Here is a 21,693-nt window from a genome sequence, read left to right as displayed (position 1 = left end):
AAAGGGGGGAGGCGCCAACTCCTCTTGGGACCTTGTGGCCCAAGTATCCTTCCACCACTTGGCCTTTTAAGGACTATTGATATTTAAATTAAATACAAAATGTTCTAAACACTTCTTGACCATTATATGTATAATTTAAAATCCCCGAAAACATTTTCCACCTATATAAACTTAATCGGTAATATCCAGTATTACCCGATATTCACCGAAACCCTTTCGGTGACCCTGAAACGCTTTCAGGACCTCTCAGAACTATTCCAGATATTGATGAAACGATTCCATAAATATATTCTCATCACTCTTGTCCCACTAATGCTCAGCAGATTGTGAATACCTTAAGCTTGTGGCCCCGTAGGTTCGTTAACCATAGACATGAACGAAACTGTAGCGACCCGACCTCAGACGGTCAAGTCTCTGTGCATCAGTGTCAACCCTGGATCAGTAATGCTGACACGCACAGTACTCGAAGGATTTATAGCAGAGTAGCAATCACACACTTATTACATCGAATGTCTCAAAAGAGAACTTATTACAACAATATGGCTTAAGGCCATCTAATGTGATAACAGCGGAAGGCTTGGAAGATAAAGTGAGTCCATCAACTCCAACGGCATAGCTGAGCTGCACGGCAATGACCTAACGAACCTTACTCCTCATCTGAAAAGTCTGCAACATAACACGTTGCAGCCCGAGAAATGGGTCAGCACATGGAATATGCTGGCAATATAACACAGTAGAGCAAAAATAGAATAATACTAACACTACATGCATATTTGGCTGGTGGAAAGCTCTACGGTTATAGTTTTGCATAAAGCCAATTTTTCCCTACTGCAAAGGAATAAATTTTTATTTAACTATCATGGTAGTTGAACAACATTGAGAAGGTAACCCCAACTCAATCCCAATTAAAGTGATTAACAACCCAACAATATTAATTAAGAGTGATGAGATACATAAGATACTTCAAGTACTAGACACTCAGAATTGTCCATAACCCGGGACACGGCTAACCATGATTAGATTGTAAACTCTGCAGAGGTTTGTGCACTTTTCCCCACAAGACACGATCGCCTCCGTTGATTTCTTGCACTACATGGTGTTTGAGAAACGGATGACCGAGACACAGTCTTTCAGAAACATTAACTCTCTACTCCCGGTAGACCATACCAAACCTACAAAACCCACTACCTGCTGATCTACCTGTTCAAGAGCTTCACGTAACTTACTCAGCTATGCTAGTGCCCATAATAGCTTGTGGCTGCACACGGAAGTTTCTAGCATGAATCATCTCAGTTCCCTTTGAGCCTGGGTGGCGGTCCATAGGAAAATCACACGGTAACCCCGGGATATCCAAAAAAACAGGCAACACTGGTATCCCCAGGTGCCTCAATCCACCCAGATGTGTATTAAAGTTGCCACCTTAAGTTGAACCATTAATTAACAATCTCACATCTGTCATGGAACACTCAAACCCAAACCACGTCTACGAGCATAGCATGGCAATATAAGCATAACGTAGAAGTAACTCCCAAGGGTTTGATAATAAAACAGGTAATAGGTACTACCTCATCTACTACTTCCCAAAACCCACATGTTAAAGACATCCTAATCATGCAATGTTTGAGGATTGAAAAAATGCAATGAAAATTGAGTATGAAAAGAGTATGATCAATGTGTAACTTGCCTTGCTAACGATCCGCGAAACCTAGTGACTCGTAGTAACACGCTTCGCACTCCGGGAATTCTATCGCAAACAAACAATAACATACATAAGCAACTAGCAAAGATGCATGAGCAAAACTTTAACTGAAAACGAAGGACCAGCAAGTTCAACTTAAGAACTCCGGTTAGCAAAAGAATCAAATCAAACGGAGCAACGAAACTCAAACGGCGAGAGAAACAAGATCCGTTTACTAATCTGAACTAAAGTCAAAATTTTACAGTGTCAAAATCCTGTTTAGGTTGGTTAAGAAGAAAGAGGGTCTCGAGACGAAACTCTAGGCTTTTGAATCACCTGATTCCGACTAACGAGCGAAAAGAGAAACAGAAACTAAGATTGGATCAGAAATCACGTCCGAAAATAATCGCAATTAAATCCGATAAAAGAAAACTGACGAACAGGCTAACGAACGAGCATTCGTTATCTGTAACTAATGAATGAAAACCGTTCGTTTAGACGAACGTACGGACGAACGTCCGCTAAATAGTAGAACCGCGGAAAACCGGTGAACCTACCTGAGAAAAAAAACAGACTCGGGTTTCTAAAAAAACCAAACGATTTAAAAAAAATGGCGGCTCGGATCCGGCTCGTTACTTCCGGCGAGGGGCTCCGGCGTGGCGAGGTGGGGCGGCGGGGCTCAGCGGCGGCGGGAGGCGGCTGCGGCTTGGGGCGGCTGCGGTGGCGGCGGTGGTTGGTGGTGGTGGCTCGGGAGGGGAGTATATATAGGGGGGGCGGCGACTTGGAGTAGGGGCCAAGGCGGCGCGGCGGTGGAGTCCGGCTCGGACTCCTCCGAGTCGGCCGCGGCGGCGGCGCACGAGGGAAGGCGGCGGCGCGGGGTTGGGCCGGCCTGGCTCGGCTGGGCCTCGGCCCAGTCGGGCGCAGGAAGTTTTTTAAAAAAAAACAATTTTGCCGGCAGAAATAAAATCCTAGAAAATAAAATAAAACCCTAAAAATGCCAAACAAATTTTCACCGTCTAAATAATATATTTAAAACAAGATGAACATTTTCTTGGCCCTAAAATGCAATTTTGGAAAACATGCAAATTTTTCTAATGCAAATAAAATCCGAATAAAATCAACTAAAATCAAATAAATGATTTTAATATTTTTCCTCCAATATTTCAATTATTTTGGAGAAGTCATATTATCTCCTCTCATTTATTTTTGGTACGAAATCTCGTAGGGAGAAATAATTAAAATCAAAAATCCTCGTTTCATTATTTGGTAGGAAAATCCAAATAAGAAACCGGAAAATCCCCAACTCTCTCCGAGGGTCCTTGAGTTGCTTAGGATTTCGAGGATTGCAAAGCGGAAAAGAAATAAAATATGATATGCATGAATGACCTATGTATAACATTCCAAATTAAAAATTTGGGATGTTACAAACCTACCCCCCTTAAGATGAATCTCGCCCTCGAGATTCGGGTTGGTCAGAAAATAGGTGCGGGTGATCCTTGCGAAGATCATCCTCTCTTTCCCAGGTGGCTTCATCCTCCGTATGGTGGCTCCACTGAACTTTACAGAACTTGATGACCTTACTGCGAGTTACTCGGCTGGCAAACTCAAGAATCTTCACTGGCTTCTCCTCATAGGTCAAATCATTATCTAGTTGAATTGCCTCCAAGGGTACGGTATCTCTTAATGGTATATCATCCATCTCTGCATGGCATTTCTTCAGCTGTGAGACGTGAAACACGTCTTGAACTCCCGATAGTCCTTCAGGTAATTCCAACTTGTAGGCAACTTCTCCCATCCGTTCCAAAACACGATACGGTCCTACAAATCTCGGGGCTAATTTTCCTTTAACTCCAAAACGTTTCACACCTCGCAAGGGTGATACTCGCAGATATGCTCTATCTCCAATTTCATAAGTTACTTCCTTGCGTTTTGAGTCTGCGTAGCTTTTCTGCCTTGACTGAGTTACCTTTAGTCTATCGCGAATCAACTTAACTTTCTCCTCAGACTCTTTGATCAAGTCTGGTCCGAACAACTGACGGTCTCCTACCTCATCCCACATTAACGGGGTCATACATCTGCGTCCATACAAAGCTTCGAATGGTGCCATCTTCAAACTGGCTTGGTAGCTATTGTTGTATGAAAATTCTGCGTAAGGCAAATTGTCATCCCAGCTAGATCCATAATCTAGCGCGCACGCTCTTAACATATCTTCCAGTATCTGGTTGACTCTCTTAGTCTGACCATCAGTCTGTGGGTGGAAGGTTGTACTGAACTCCAATCTTGTACCCAAGGTCTGGTGTAACTGATGCCAAAACTTTGAAGTGAACTGAGTCCCTCTATCTGATACGATGCTCCTCGGAACTCCATGCAAACATACAATCCTGGTCATATATATCTTGGCCAACTTAGCACTTGTGTAGGTAGTTTTCACTGGAATAAAGTGATCCACCTTAGTCAAATGATCCACTACTACCCATATTGAGTCATACCCTGCCTTGGTCCTGGGTAGTCCGGTGATAAAGTCCATACCAAGTTTATCCCACTTCCATTCGGGTATCGGCATAGGCTGTAACAGTCCGGCTGGCTTCTGATGCTCTGCCTTCACTCTCTGGCATACATCACACACGGATACGTACTTGGCAATATCCTTCTTCATACCAGTCCACCAGAAATGTTCCTTCAAATCCAAATACATCTTTGTGTTTCCGGGGTGTATCGAGTATGGTGAGTCATGTGTCTCCTGAAGTATTAACTTCCTGATCTCAGAGTTATTGGGTATGTAAACCCGGTCCTCAAACCACAAGATATCGTGCTCATCCTCGCGAAAACCGTTGGCCTTTCCTTCGCTCAACTTCTCTTTTATTTCGGCAATCTCTTGGTCTTCCTTCTGAGCTTCTCGAATTTTGTTCAACAAGGTCGACTGAACCTCCATTGTTGCAACAAAACCTCTTGGAACAATCTCCAATATAAGTTCCATGATATCCTCAGCTAACTTCTTTGGCAAACCCTTGCTCTCAAGCATATTGGCATAACTCTTCCGGCTCAAAGCGTCTGCTACAACGTTGGCTTTTCCCGGGTGATAGTGTAGCTTCATGTCATAATCCTTTATAAGTTCCAACCATCTCCTCTATCTAAGGTTTAGCTCCTTTTGTGTGAAAATGTACTTCAAACTCTTATGATCCGTGTACACATCACAACGATTTCCAATAAGGTAATGTCTCCAAGTCTTCAATGCATGCACTACGGCTGCTAATTCCAAATCATGTGTGGCATAGTTTAACTTATGGGGCTTCAGTTGTCGTGAGGCATACGAAACAACCTTACCATCCTGCATCAACACACATCCCAGTCCCAAACGAGAGGCATCGCAATACACTTGAAACTCCTTATGTATATCTGGCAATGTTAGCACTGGGGCTGTAGTCAAACGTTTCTTCAACTCCTGAAAACTTGCCTCGCAATCCTTTGTCCATTTAAACTTAGTATCCTTCTTTAGTAGTTCAGTCATTGGCTTTGCAAGCTTGGAAAAGTTTTCAATAAATCTCCGGTAATATCCCGCGAGTCCAAGGAAACTGCGGATCTCTCCAACTGAAGTGGGTGCCAACCATTCAGTGACCGTCTGAACTTTGCTGGGGTCTACTGATATACGCTCTCCTGATATCACATGTCCCAGAAATCCAACTTCCTTCAACCAAAATTCGCACTTGCTGAACTTGGCGTATAACTGGTGTTCTCTGAGTTTCTCGAGAATTAAACGTAAATGCTCCTTGTGCTCCTCTTCATTCTTCGAATATACCATAATATCATCAATGAACACCACAACAAATTTGTCCAAATACTCCATGAATACCTTGTTCATCATACTCATGAAATAGGCAGGTGCGTTTGTCAGTCCAAACGACATGATCGTATACTCGTATAATCCATAACGCGTAGTGAATGCTGTCTTTGGTATATCCTTCTCTCGGATCTTCAACTGATGGTATCCTGACCGTAGATCAATCTTCAAAAACACCTTAGCTCCTTGCAGCTGATCAAACAGATCATTGATCATCGGTAGTGGATATTTGTTCTTAATCGTTACTTCATTTAAGGCTCGATAATCCACAACCATCCTCAGGGATTTATCCTTCTTCTCGACCAGAAGTACTGGGGCTCCCCAAGGCGATGAACTCCTCCGAATATAACCTTTCTCCAACAACTCCTTGATCTGTTTCTTAATTTCCTCTAGATCGTTTGCGGGCATCCGATAGGTTCTCTTGGATATAGGCCCTGTACCTGGCAACAGTTCTATCAAAAACTCAATGTCCTGATTCGAAGGCATCCCTGGTAACTCTTCTGGAAAAACATCCGGGTAATCCTGTACTACAGGCACTTCCTCATGCACAACTCCTCTGAGGGCATTCACTTGGGTCCTCCTAGGCACATGCCTAGATACCTACTTAATCCTTTTACCCTCCGGGGTGGTGAGATGAATTGACTTGCTAGCACAGTCAATATTTCCTCCATACTTTGACATCCAGTCCATACCTAATATCACATCCAATCCTTGTGACTCCAAGACAATTAGGTCGGACGGAAAAACATGAGTTCCAATGGTTAAAGGTATCTGGTTGCACCACCGGCTAGCCATATACTCAGCTCCAGGCGATCTTACTAAAAGAGGGGTCCTCAGGGTTTGGGTTGGTAGCTTAAACTTGTCCACAAATCCCCTTGATATGTATGAATGTGATGCACCAGTATCGAAAAGAATAAGAGCAGTAAATGACTTAACCAAAAACTTACCTATCACCACGTCTGGCTGATCTTCAACCTCCTCCACGTTAACGTGGTTCACCTGTCCTTTGTTGAATGGATTAGGCTTCTTTCCGGCTCTCCCGTTTCCATTTCCATTCCTTCCTTCAGGGCAATCATTCGCATAGTGCCTAGTCTTTCCGCACTTATAGCAGGTAACTTGACTCAGGTCTCTCTTGGAGGGTGTGGCTGGATTGGAGCGATTCTGATTGTTGTTAGCTTCGTTCCCATTTCCATTCTTACCACCATTGTGATTATGCGATCCTCCTCCAGTGTGGTTGTGACCTCCATGATTATGAACAAGCCCTCCCGTATTCGGGGTTAAGCGAGGCTTATGCTGAGCTCCTGAGTTACACTTCCCTTGACCATACTTCCTCTTACGGCTCTCAATCTGTTGTTGCTTCCCTTCGATCATAAGGGCCTTATCTACCAACTCCTGGTAGTTGTTGAAAGTTGCCACCATCAACTGCATACTCATCTCATCATTCAACCCTTCCATAAACTTCTCCTGCTTCGCGGCATCCGTGGCCACATCATCAGGGGCATAGCGTGATAGTTTGCTAAAATCATCCACGTACTGGCCTACAGTACGGTTCCCCTGATGTAAATTGTGGAACTCCCGCTTCTTCATCTGCATAGCTCTAGTGGAAACATGGGCAGTACGAAAAGCCTGCTGAAACTGTGCCCATGTGATCGTGTCGATAGGATATGTGGCTGTGAAATTCTCCCACCATGATGCTGTCGGTCCATCCAATTGGTGTGCGGCAAAACGCACCTTCTCCGCATCTGTGCATCCTGCGGTGGTCAACTCCCTTCCGATACGGCGTAGCCAATCATCAGCAACTATTGGCTCGGTGCTACTGGAAAACACCGGCGGTTGTAACCTTAGAAAGCGGGCTAGGTTGTCTGCTGGTGGAGGGTTGTTGTTTTTATTGTTGTTGCCCTGGTTCTGGACTAGCAATTGCATCAAAGCATTCTGCTGCTGGATCAACTGGGTGAGCTCCGGCGGGAAAGCAAAATCGGTGTCACGTCTCAGAGGCATCTGATGGGTTTTAGAGGGGAGAGATTAGAATAGAAAAAAGGTCTAATGAGAAAGCACTACCCTTATGCACATGAGACAAGCACAATCATAACAGTCAATCAATCAAGCAAGGGCTTACAACAATCTAGAACTATCGCAAAAGTGCTCAATTACTACTAATTACATGGGGAAAATACTACTAGTATGTGGTGGTCATCTAGAAATTTTGATCGGTGGAAGATTCCATAATGTCAGCTCCAGCTGCATCTTCATAATCATCATCACTAGGGTCCGAATCAGTGTCATCGATGATGATGTAGTTGTTCGGGAAAGTGGGGTCGTCATCTTCGTCTCCTGGTGCTGGTTTTCCCATGAATACTCCGATCTTCTTAACCAGGTCGTCGTTCTTCTCAAGTAGCATCTTGATTTCCTCCTCATATCCGTCGCGGGTGAACTTGAGTTCTTCCTCCAGCTCGATGATCCTAGTCTTTGCATTCTTCAACTCCATCATGTCTGCGCACATCTGGTTCTCCTGTCGTCGAATGTGCTGGTTTTGCTCCTAGATAAAAGCTGCAACTGATCTATCCTTCTTGGTGCTGATCATCTCCCATTGCTCGTCTCGGCGCCCACATATTTGATAGATGGTGTCCTTGAGTTCCTTGTTGTAGACTTCTCCAATGCATCCCATGGTAATGTGGGCTGCCATGCTCTTGCCTAGGCTCCAGGTTGGTGCATCGAAAGAAAATTCTATGGGTTTAGAAGTTGGTGAGAACGTCCTTCCTGGTACTTGTACTTGAATCATCCAGCGCTCCTCTTCTGTTAGGGTGGCGTTGTACGTCCCGGTGAAACTTGGGATTCCAATGTTCAGGTATCTAGTGACTTCCTTCAAGTGGCATCCAAAAGGTGTATCCTCGTCTAGTTGCGCAAACTTGTTCTTCATCTCCGGCATCCTAAGAGTGTAAAAGAGAAGAAAAATCAGAAATGAGTAGAGAAGAGTGACCTATGGTTTGTCTTAGTGGTCATGTCCTACACTCAGCGTGTGCTCTGATACCATCTTGTAGCGACCTGACCTCAGACGGTCAAGTCTCTGGGCATCAGTGTCATCCCTGGATCAGTAATGCTGACATGCACAGTACTTAAAGGATTTATAGCAGAGTAGCAATCACACACTTATTACATCGAATGTCTCAAAAGAGAACTTATTACAATAATATGGCTTAAGGCCATCTAATGTGATAACAGCGGAAGGCTTGGAAGATAAAGTGAGTCCATCAACTCCAACGGCATAGCTGAGCTGCACGGCAACGACCTAACGAACCTTACTCCTCGTCTGAAAAGTCTGCAACATAACACGTTGCAGCCCGAGAAACGGGTCAGCACATGGAATATGCTGGCAATATAACACAGTAGAGCAAAAACAGAATAATACTAACACTACATGCATATTTGGCTGGTGGAAAGCTCTACGGTTATAGTTTTGCATAAAGGCAATTTTTCCCTGCTGCAAAGGAATAAATTTTTATTTAACTATCATGGTAGTTGAACAACATTGAGAAGGTAACCCCAACTCAATCCCAATTAAAGTGATTAACAACCCAACAATATTAATTAAGAGTGATGAGATACATAAGATACTTCAAGTACTAGACACACAGAATTGTCCATAACCGGGGACACGGCTAACCATGATTAGATTGTACACTCTGCAGAGGTTTGCGCACTTTTACCCACAAGACTCGATTGCCTCCATTGATTTCTCGCACTACATGGTGTTTGAGAAACGGATGACCGAGACACAGTCTTTCAGAAACATTAAATCTCTACTCCGGGTAGACCATACCAAACCTACAAAACCCACTACCCGCTGATCTACCTGTTCAAGAGCTTCACGTAACTTACTCAGCTATGCTAGAGCCCATAATAGCTTGTGGCTGCACACGGAAGTTTCTAGCATGAATCATCTCAGTTCCCTTTGAGCCTGGGTGGCGGTCCATAGGAAAATCACACGGTAACCCCGGGATATCCAAAAAAACAGGCAACACTGGTATCCCCAGGTGCCTCAATCCACCCAGATTTGTATTAAAGTTGCCACCTTAAGTTGAACCATTAATTAACAATATCACATCTGTCATGGAACACTCAAACCCAAACCACGTCTACGAGCATAGCATGGCAACATAAGCATAACGTAGAAGTAACTCCCAAGGGTTTGATAATAAAACAGGTAATAGGTACTACCTCATCTACTACTTCCCAAAACCCACATGTTAAAGACATCCTAATCATGCAATGTTTGAGGATTGAAAAAATGCAATGAAAATTGGGTATGAAAAGAGTATGATCAATGTGTCACTTGCCTTGCTGACGATCCGCGAAACCTAGTGACTCGTAGTAACACGCTTCGCACTTCGGGAATTCTATCGCAAACAAACAATAACATACATAAGCAACTAGCAAAGATGCATGAGCAAAACTTTAACTGAAAACGAAGGACCAGCAAGTTCAACTTAAGAACTCCGGTTAGCAAAAGAATCAAATCAAATGGAGCAACGAAACTCAAACGGCGAGAGAAACAAGATCCGTTTACTAATCTGAACTAAAGTCAAATTTTACAGTGTCAAAATCCTGTTTAGGTTGGTTAAGAAGAAAGAGGGTCTCGAGACGAAACTCTAGGCTTTTGAATCACCTGATTCTGACTAACGAGCGAAAAGATAAACAGAAACTAAGATTGGATCAGAAATCGCGTTCGAAAATAATCGCAATTAAATCCGATAAAAGAAAACTGACGAACAGGCTAACGAACGAGCATTTTTTATCTGTAACTAATGAATGAAAACTGTTCGTTTAGACGAACATACGGACGAACATCCGCTAAATAGAAGAACCACGGAAAACCGGTGAATCGATATGAGAAAAAAAACGGACTAGGGTTTCTAAAAAAACCGAACGGTTTTAAAAAAAACGGCGGCTCGAATCCGGCTCGGTACCTCCGGCGAGGAGCTCTGGCATGGCGAGGTGGGGCGGCGGGCTCGGCGGCAGCGGCGGCGAGGCGCGGCGGCAGCGACGGGAGGCGGTTGCGGCTCGGGGCGGCTGCGGTGGCGGTGGTGGTTGGTGGTGGTGGCTCGGGGGGGAGTATATATAGATGGGCGGCGACTTGGAGTACGGGCCAAGGCGGCGCGGCGGTGGAGTCCGGCTCGGACTCCTCTGAGTCGTCCGCGGCGGCGGCGCGCGAGGGAAGGCGGCGGCGCGGGGTCAGGCGTGGGAAGTTTTTCATTTAAAAAAAACAATTTCTCCGGTAGAAATAAAATCCTAGAAAATAAAATAAAACCCTAAAAATGCCAAACAAATTTTCACCATCTAAATAAAATATTAGAACGAGATGAACATTTTCTTGGCCCTAAAATGCAATTTTGGAAAACATGCAAAATTTTCTAATGCAAATAAAATCCGAATAAAATCAACTAAAATCAAATAAATGATTTTAATATTTTTCGTCCAATATTTCAATTATTTTGGAGAAGTCATATTATCTCCTCTCATTTATTTTTGGTACGAAATATTTCTCGCAGGGAGAAATAATTAAAATAAAAAATCCTCGTTTCATTATTTGGTAGGAAAATCCAAATATGAAACCGGAAAATCCCCAACTCTCTCCGAGGGTCCTTGAGTTGCTTAGGATTTCAAGGATTGCAAAGCGGAAAAGAAATAAAATATGATATGCATGAATGACCTATGTATAACATTCCAAATTAAAAATTTGGGATGTTACAGAAACCCCTTCATTTAATGACCGATAGCGGAATCGTGGACATCCAAATCGGTCCCCATGATTACAAGAATGATATTCAAGTGAACCTTTGGTTATCATGAGATGTTTCGTTTGCTTCGTGATACTTTACAAAACCAGAGTGCATCGGGATCCTCCAGAGTTATCACCATGCTCACTATACCGTTGCTCCCGTCATCAGTTTTATTCTTCTTTCTTGCTGATGTTATCCGGCATCCCCGTGATGTACTCACCTGTGTCTGGCCAGACGTTGATGAATGTCGTCACACAGGGAGGCCCCTAAGAATATCTCTTCATCGTTGGAGGAGCAAATCCCACTCTTGAGGTGTCCAGTCACTTGTCAAACTTTCTGGTGAACCTGAAAGTTGTCATATGATCACCTTGTGACAGATGACGTTTGAGCAACTCCAAATCCCACCATCTAGTAGGAAGTGACCAAGATACTCTCATGTTCTGAGGAACTAAAACACATTCTAATTAACACTCCATGTTATAACAGATGATTTTGGACGATATAATCACAAAGTATAACAAACAAGTATTGGGTCAATTGAATATGATCGTTCTTCTAACGTCATACCCTCAATGTTGTTTTAGGACTATTGTTACACTTACGATATCCTAAGATCCGAAAAACGTGATCACTAACAACACTTGAGACAGTCTTAGAGGCGAGAACGGGAACCTATTGTTACCGTTTATCATTCCACATGGGCATATGAGTTTTCCACTAAATCACATATTCCAGGATCATAGTAGTTATAGCATGGAATATAAACTCTTAACTACGAATATGGAAATATAATAATACAATATTATTGCATCTAGGGAATATTTCCAACAAAAATGATGATAAACGCATGTACCTAGATGGAAACACAATTATGAGTACAACTAATTAAATAAAAGAAGCTTAGTAACAACAAAATAAACAGCTATGCATTGGAGACATGAGTTACCATGCCATTTAGTGCACTTAGCACCTCGTCTATGCACCTTTGCATTGGAAGATTTAAGCCTGGTCATAGTCATAAGTAAGTTATGTTACTATTCTACAATGGTGGAGTTGGCATTTGGCAACAGGGTGGTCCGCCTAAAAAATTGATAACAAATACGACATGTGAATATTCTAACTAATTAACAATATCACATAAAAATAGATCAATATGGTCTTACAAAACACACTAAAATTCTCAATTAAGTCTAAGTTTGCATAAAGAAGCCACCATAGTACATACTAGTGCCGAAGAAGCGCAGCACCAATTAAGTCTTAGTTTGCATAAAGAAGCAACCATATTACATACTAGCGCCGAAGAAGCACGGTGCAAGCCGCGCTTGTGACCGTTTCCGTCTGTGTTTTGGCAAAATAAGCGAGAATACAAGCTTTATTATGTGATAAAATAAAATGAAGAGGATAATACGAATTGTATCTTTACCCCATGATCTCCGTAGGCACGTAACCAACATTAAATGGTTTAACAAATTAAGAAAACTGGCTGGCCTATTAATATTTTTTCGTATGTTGTTCCGGTTTATTCATGTGTATTGTTAAACCAAAAAAATTAACCCATCTGAACCATAAACTGAAACAGTAACCAAATTGTAATCTCTAGATTACAATTTGGTTACTGTTTTGGTTTATGGTTCAAATGGGTTCAAGTTTTTGGTTTATTCAGGTGTTGCTCCTTTTCACTGGTTTTACTATTTCGTGTTATTGAGGTTTGTTCTTTATGTTTATTTGGGGAACTTTTTATGTTAGCAGGTGTTCCGGTTTATTCGGGTGTATTGTTTCGTTTTATGGTTTGGGTGGGTTAATGTTTTTGATTTATTCAGGTGTTTTTAATTTTCACTGGTTTTTTGTTCCGGGTTATTCGGGGTTGCTATTTTGGTTTATTTGGGTTATTGTTTTGGTTTGCAGTTCTAGGTTTATCTGGATATTGTTCTGGATTTTGTTCAGGTAATTGATAGTGAAATGTTTGTTAATGTCGTGGTGTAAAAATGGGCAGTAATTGGGAAGAACTTATTTTCCTGATGAACTATTGTTCATGCAAATATACTGTTCCAGCCTACTATTTTTTGCCTCAGCAGCACCATCATCAGAAAGGATTAGGAGACGACTGGGACGACTCTGCGTTGGTACATCGGTGGAGAGAAATGATGTGTAGAAAAATCCTAAACCTTAGCCATCTATATAAGGACGCGATGGTGGAGGAGTAGGAGAGAAATGATGTGTAAAAAAATCTCGGTTTTATTTTAACAACGTGCGTACTTTTTCTCCGGTGGAAGCTAAAAAAAGATAAGGGAAAATCAGATTATTTGGGAGAACTGTTCAAACAAGGTACTGTTCACTAGTGGTATTGTTCATATATGGGTACTATTCGGGGACATTTACTGTTCATGTGTGCTACTGTTCACTACTAGTGTTCACTGATGTCAATGTAAATGAACAGTAGAATATAAAAAATGTCAAAAGTTTAGAAAAACCAAATCCTTCCTGCTTTAGTATAGTAACTTACTACATAGACCATAGTACATATATATACCTTGAGAAGTTTAAAAATACTATGTTTCTGGCCTACCTTTTGCCTTGCATGAAAGTATAAATAATATCATCTTCATTTACCTCGAAGAAAACATACCTCTCAATGTATGTGACTAAGCAATCATCCAAAAGATTATCAACCATCTTATTTCTCAACTTGCTCTTGACTAAAATCATGCTAGAAAATGATCTCTCAACATTTGTCGTTGCCAATGGTAGAATCAATACCAATTTTAAAAGAAACTACACAAAATTATGAACTATATGCCTCCCTATTTGAACAAGCTTAACTAAGAAATCGACAGGATTCCAAGGCCTCAGAAGTTCTCATCTTTTCTCATGTCATCAGTATAGTTATCAAGTTGTAGTTCAAGGTGTATCGAGTTAGCACTGAAAATTCTTTGGGGTGTGACTTAGCAAGTCTTCGTACCTTGTGTGCGTCAAAAGAAACAAATGAGTTGGAGGGATCTAATCCCAATTTTAGAAGCAAGTTTGTGTACCTTTTGTGCATCAAAAGCAGCATATGAGTTGGTGAGATTCAAAGAAGACATACAAGATAGCAACTCCATATTGATCTCATCAAACCGATTTTCAAGCTCTTGACTAATTTGATCAATGAATCCAAGGAAAAGTTCTCTTCTAAAGCGATCATCATTTGTTTGGGGTCGACAAAACCGTGTTATCTTCCATAAGGCACATAATTATCTTCCATTTTAGGAACTTGAATGCCATGCACAAATAGTGTGACATCTTGAAGAAATGTATCCCACCATTAAACTTTAGTTCTTGTATTCTATTTTTTGACAATCTAACATGTGCTATTGCAGCAAGAATATCTTGGTCTCTTCTTTGCAAACAATCAGACAAATCACTAGTGTATCCAAGAATGACAAGCGTCAAGTGTGCAATTAAAATTCAGTCACATGACTCAAACACTCCAACACTAGTATGAATTATTGGCCAAACACTCTTCATGAAGCATCTTGTCTAGGAGTTATGAGCACATCACGGATTGTTGGATACATAGCAATAATGTTGAGAAAGGTATTGTAATGAGAGCCCCACCTAGTATCACTAGGCATACATAACACCATCTCTTGATTCAAATCACTCCTAGTTTATGACTCGCCACATTTCAAGTAGTTTAATGACATTGTGAAGTCTAGCATCTTGAAGCATGTCATGACGCTTACTAGACACTCCAATAACGTTCAATAATAAAGGCACTCGATCAAAAAACAACACACAATCATCATTTCCCTTGGCAGCAACAGCTAGAACTAGCTGGAGTTGATGTGTGATTCAGCTAATTTAATAAGCAGAAGGTGGCACTTTCATGATCAATGTTTTCAGTCCTTTAATTTCTCGTCTCATGTTAATAGCCCTATCATACCCTTTCCCACGAATTTTGTTGGGAAACATAGCATGCAGTTTCAAAAAAATTCCTACGCTCACGCAAGATCTATCTAGGAGATGCATAGCAACGAGAGGGGGAGAGTGTGTCCATGTACCCTCAGAGACCAAAAGTGGAAGCGTTTGACAACTCGGTTGATGTAGTCGAACTTCGTCTCGTTCCGACCGATCAAGCACCGAACGTACAGCACCTCTGAGTTCTGCACATGTTTAGCTCGTTGATGTCCCTCGAACTCCTGATCCATCAAAGTGTCAAGGGAGAGTTTCTCAGCACGACGGCGTGGTGACGGTGATGGTGAAGTGATCCGCGCAGGGCTTCGCCTAAGCACTACATGAATTGAAGGAAATATGCCCTAGAGGCAATAATAAAGTTGTTATTTATATTTTCTTATATCATGATAAATGTTTATTATTCATGTTAGAATTTTATTAACCAAAAACTTAGTACATGTGTGAATACATAGACAATACATAGTATCCCTAGTATGCCTCTACTTGACTAGCTCGTTAATCAAAGATGGTAGTGTTTCCTAACCATAGACATGTGTTGTCATTTGATGAATGAGATCACATCATGAGGAGAATGATGTGATGGACAAGACCCATCCGTTAGCTTAGCATTATGATCATTACAGTTTCATTGCTACTGCTTTCTTCGTGACTTATACATGTTCCTCAGACTACGAGATTATGCAACTCCCGAATACCGGAGGAACACCTTGTGTGCTATCAAATGTCACAGTGTAACTGGGTGATTATAAAAATGCTCTATAGGTGTCTCCAAAGGTGTTTGTTGGGTTGGCATAGATCAAGATTAAGATTTTTCACTCCGTGTTCCGGAGAGGTATCTCTGGGCCCTCTCGGTGATGCTCATCATTATAAGCCTTGCAAGCAATGTGACTAATGAGTTAGTTACGGGATGAAGCATTACAGAACGAGTAAAGAGACTTTCAGGTCGTAATGAGATTGAACTAGGTATGATGATACCGACGATCGAATCTCGGGCAAGTAACATACCGATGACAAAGGGAACAACGTAGGTTGTTATCCGGTTTGGCCGATAAAGATCTCCATAGAATATGTAGGAACCAATATGAGCATCCAGGTTCCAGTATTGGTTATTGATCGGAGATGTGTCTCGATCATTTCTACATAGTTCTCGAACCCATAGGGTCCGCACGCTTAACGTTCGATGACAATTTGTATTATGAGTTATGTGATTTGATGACCGAAGTTTGTTCGGAGTCCCGGATGAGATCACGGACATGACGAGGAGTCTCTAAATGGTCGAGACATAAAGATTGATATATTGGACCATGTTATTCGGACATCAGAAGAGTTCCGAACGGAACCGTGTAAAAATGGAGTGCTGGAGGGGTTACCGGAACCCCCTTGGGGAAGCAATGGGCCATCATGGGCCATAGGGGAGAGAGAGTACAACCCACGTAGGGGAGGCACGCGCCGCCCCCATGGGGAGTCCGAATAGGACTAGGGGAGGGGGCTCAGACCCCCTTTCCCTCTCCCTCTCCCTTTCCCTTCCTTCCTTCCCCCTTCCACCAGGTGGAATCCTACTAGGACTTGGAGTACTAGTAGGACTCCCTCCTCTTGGTGCGCCCTACAGGGACAGCTGGCCTCCCCCTCTCCTCCTTTATATACGGGGCAGGGGGGCACTCCAAGATATAACAGTCATTCCTTAGTTGTGTGTGATGCCTCCCTGCACAGTTTAACACCTCGGTCATATCGTCGTAGTGCTTAGCTAAGCCCTGCGCCGGTAATATGATCATCACCATCGCCACACCGTCGTGCTGAGGGAACTCTCGCTCGTCCTCAAGTGGATCAAGATCTCGAGGGACATCATCATGCTGAATGTGTGCTGAACACGGAGGTGTTGTACATTCTGTACTTGGATTGGTTGGATCATGAAGACGTTTGACTACATCAACTGCATTACTAAACGCTTTCGCTTTAGGTCTACAAGGGTACGTGGACACACTCTCCCATCTCGTTGCTATGCATATCCTAGATAGATCTTGCGTGATCGTAGGATTTTTTTTGAATTACTACGTTCCCCAATAGTGGAATCCGAGCCAGGTCTATGCGTAGATGTTTTATGCACGAGTAGAACAAAAAGAGTTGTGGGCAATAATAGTCATACTGCTTACCACCAACATCTTACTTTGGTTCGGCGGTATTGTTGGATGAAGCGGCCTGGACCGACATTACATGACCGCGTTCATGAGACTGGTTATACCTACATGCTTTGCACAGAGGTGGCTGGGTGTCTGTTTCTCCAACTTTAGTTGAATCGAGTTTGACTACGGCTGGTCCTTGTTGAAGGTTAAAACAGCACACTTGACGCAAAATCGTTGTGGTTTTGATGCTTAGGTAAGAACGGTTCTTGTTAGAAGCCCGTAGCAGCCACGTAAAACTTGCAACAATAAAGTAGAGGACGTCTAACTTGTTTTTGCAGGGCTTGTAGTGATGTGATATGGTAAAGACATGATGTGATATAAATTGTTGTATGCAATAATCATGTTTTGTAACAGAGTTATCGGCAACTGGCAGGAGCCATATGGTTGTCGCTTTATTGTATGAAATGCAATTGCCATGTAATTGCTTTACTTTATCACTAAGTGGTAGCGGTAGTCGTAGTAGCAATAGTTGGTGAGACGACAACGATGCTACGATGGAGATTAAGGTGTCAAGCCGGTGACGATGGAGATCATGACGATGCTTCAGTGATGGAGATCATGAGCACAAGATGATGATGGCCATATCATGTCACATATTTTGATTGCATGTGATGTTTATCTTTTATGCATCTTATTTTGCTTAGTACGGCGATAGCATTATAAGATGATCCCTTACTAAATTTCAAGGTATAAGTGTTCTCCCTGAGTATGCACCGTTGCTACAGTTCGTCATGCCGAGACACCACGTGATGATCGGGTGCGATAAGCTCTACGTTCACATACAACGGGTGCAAGCCAGCTTTGCACGTGCAGAATACTCGGGTTAAACTTGACGAGCCTAGCATATGCAGATATGGCCTCGGAACACTGAGACCGAAAGGTCGAACGTGAATCATATAGTAGATATGATCAACATAGTGATGTTCACCATTGAAAACTACTCCATCTCACGTGATGATCGGACATGGTTTAGTTGATTTGGATCACGTGATCATTTAGATGACTAGAGGGATATCTATCTAGTGGTTGCGGTAAATTTAGTAGCACCCCAGGTCCTGGGTTCGACTCCCGGTGGGAGCGGATTTAAACAGGCTTGGGCAAAAATTTCTGGAATAAAAGGACTATTGTGCTATTGCTCTACAGTAAATAGTCGAAAAAAACTACTCGATAGTTTAGTGTGCCAATGCTTTACGGCTTAGAATCGGGACTTCAAAGATGTTTTGAACTTCATGGAGTATATGAGATGTTCCAAGAGTTGAAGTTAATATTTCAAGCAAATGCCCAAGTTGAGAGATATGAAGTCTCCAACAAATTATATAGCTACAAAATGGAGGAGAATAGTTCTGTCAGTGAACACATGCTCAGAATGTCTGGGTACCATAACCACTTGACTCAGCTGGGAGTTAATCTTCCTGATTATAGTGTCATTGACAGAGTTCTTCAATCACTACCACCAAGCTATAAAGGCTTCGTGATGAACTATAATATGCAAGGGATGATGAAAACGATTCCCGAGCTCTTCGCAATGCTAAGAGTTGTGGAGGTAGAAATTAAGAAGGAGCATCAAGTGTTGATGGTTAACAAGACCACTAGTTTCAAGAAAAAGGGCAAAGGGAAGAAGGGGAACTTCAAGAAGAATAGCAAGCAAGTTGCTAATCCCGGGAAGAAGCCCGAGTTTGGACCTAAGACTAAAATTGAGTGCTTCTACTGCAAAGGGACTGGTCACTAGAAGCGGAACTGCCCCAAGTATTTGGTGGATAAGAAGGATGGCAAAGTGAACAAAGGTATATTTGATATACATGTTATTGATGTGTACCTTACTAATGCTCGTAGTAGTGCATGGGTATTTGATACCGGTTCGATTGCTCATATTTGCAACTCGAAACAGGGACTATGGATTAAACGAAGATTGGCTAAGGACGAGGTAACGATGCGCGTCGGGAATGGTTCCAAGGTTGATGTGATCGCCGTCGACACGCTACATCTACACCTACCTTCAAGATTAGTTTTAGACCTGAATAATTATTATTTGGTGCCAGCGTTGAGCATGAACATTATATCTGGATCCTGTTTAGTGCGAGATGGTTATTCATTTAAATCAGAGAATAATGGTTGTTCTATTTATATGAGTAATATCTTTTATGGTCATGCACTCTCGATTGTGGTGATACACATATTCATAATATTGAAGCCAAAAGATGCAAAGTGGATAATGATAGTGCAACTTATTTGTGGCACTGCCGTTTGGGTCATATCGGTGTAAAGCCCATGAAGAAACTCCATGCAGATGGGCTTTTGGAATCACTTGATTATGAATCACTTGGTGCTTGCGAACCATGCCTCATGGGAAAGATGACTAGAACTCCGTTCTCCGAAACAATGGAACGAGCTACTGACTTATTGGAAATAGTACATACGATGTATGCTGTCCAATAAGTGTTGAGGCTTGTGGCGGGTATCGTTATTTTCTGACCTTCATAGATGATTTAAGTAGATATGGGTATATCTACTTAATGAAACATAAGTCTGAAACGTTTGAAAAGTTAAAAGAGTTTCATAATGAAGTGCAAAACCATCGTAACAAGAAAATAAAGTTTCTATGATCTGATCATGGAGGCGAATATTTGAGTTACGAGTTTGGTCTTCATTTGAAACAATGTGGAATAGTTTGACAACTCACGCCTGATACGTCTCCAATGTATCTATAATTTTTGATTGTTCCATGCTATTATATTACCCATTTTGGATGTTTATGGGCTTTACTATACACTTTTATATCATTTTTGGGACTAACCTATTAACCGGAGGCCCAACCCAAATTGCTGTTTTTTTGCCTATTTTAGTGTTTCGAAGAAAGGGAATATCAAACGGAGTCCAAACGGAATGAAACCTCCGAGAGAGATCTTTTTGGAACAAACACAATCCAGGAGACTTCGAGTAGACGTCAAGAAGCAGCCGAGGCGGCCACGAGGGTGCAGGGTGTGCCCCAGGGGGGTGGGTGCGCCCCCCACCCTCGTGGGCCCCTCGTGGATCCCCTGACCGACCTCCTTCGCCTATATATACTTGCATACCCTGAAAACAATGTGGAGCACAATGAAACCCTATTTCCACCGCTGCAACCTTCTGTACCCGTGAGATCCCATCTTGGAGCCTTTTCCGGCGCTCCATCGGAGGGGGAATCGATCATGGAGGGCTTATACATCAACACCTTAGCCTCTCTGATGAGTTGTGAGTAGTTTACCACAGACATTCGGGTCCATATTTATTACCTAGATGGCTTCTTCTCTCTCTTTGAATCTCAATACAAAGTTCTCCTTGATCTTCTTGGAGATCTATTCGATGTAACTCTTTTTGCGGTGTGTTTGTCGAGATCCGATGAATTGTGGGTTTATGATCAAGTTTATCTATGAGAAATATTTGAATCTCCTATGAATTCTTTTATATATGATTGGTTATCTTTGCAAGTCTCTTCGAATTATTAGTTTGGTTTGGCCTACTAGATTGATCTTTCTTGCAATGGGAGAAGTGCTTAGCTTTAGGTTCAATCTTGCGGTGTCCTTTCCCAATGACAGCATGGGCAGCAAGGCACATATTGTATTGTTGCCATCGAGGATAAAAAGTTGGGGTTTATATCATATTGCTTGATTTTATCCCTCTACATCATGTCATCTTGCCTAATGCGTTACTCTGTTCTTATGAACTTAATACTCTAGATGCATGCTGGATAGAGGTCAATGTGTGGACTAATAGTAGTAGATGCAGGCAGGAGTCGGTCTACTTATCGCAGACGTGATGCCTATATACATGATCATGCCTAGATATTCTCATAACTATACACTTTTCTATCAATTGCTCGACAGTAATTTGTTCACCCACCATAATACTTATGCTATCTTGAGAGAAGCCACTAGTGAAACCTATGGGCCCCAGGTCTTTCTTCCATCATATAAGTTTCCGATCTACTTTATTTTGCAATCTTTACTTTCCGATCTATATCATAAAAATACCAAAAATATTTATCTTATCTTATTATCTCTATCAGGTCTCACTTTCGCAAGTGGCCCTGAAGGGATTGACAACCCCTTTATCGCGTTGGTTGCGAGGTTCTTGTTTGTTTGTGTAGGTGGACTTGCGTGGAGCCTCCTACTTGATTGATACCTTGGTTCTCAAAAACTAAGGGAAATACGTACGCTACTTTGTTGCATCACCCTTTCCTCTTCAAGGGAAAACCAACACAGTGCTCAAGAGGTAGCAAGATGGATTTCT

Source organism: Triticum aestivum, chromosome 2B, assembly GCF_018294505.1.
Source record: "Triticum aestivum cultivar Chinese Spring chromosome 2B, IWGSC CS RefSeq v2.1, whole genome shotgun sequence".
Taxonomy (NCBI): domain Eukaryota; kingdom Viridiplantae; phylum Streptophyta; class Magnoliopsida; order Poales; family Poaceae; genus Triticum; species Triticum aestivum.
Note: the sequence above shows the minus strand (reverse complement) of the source record.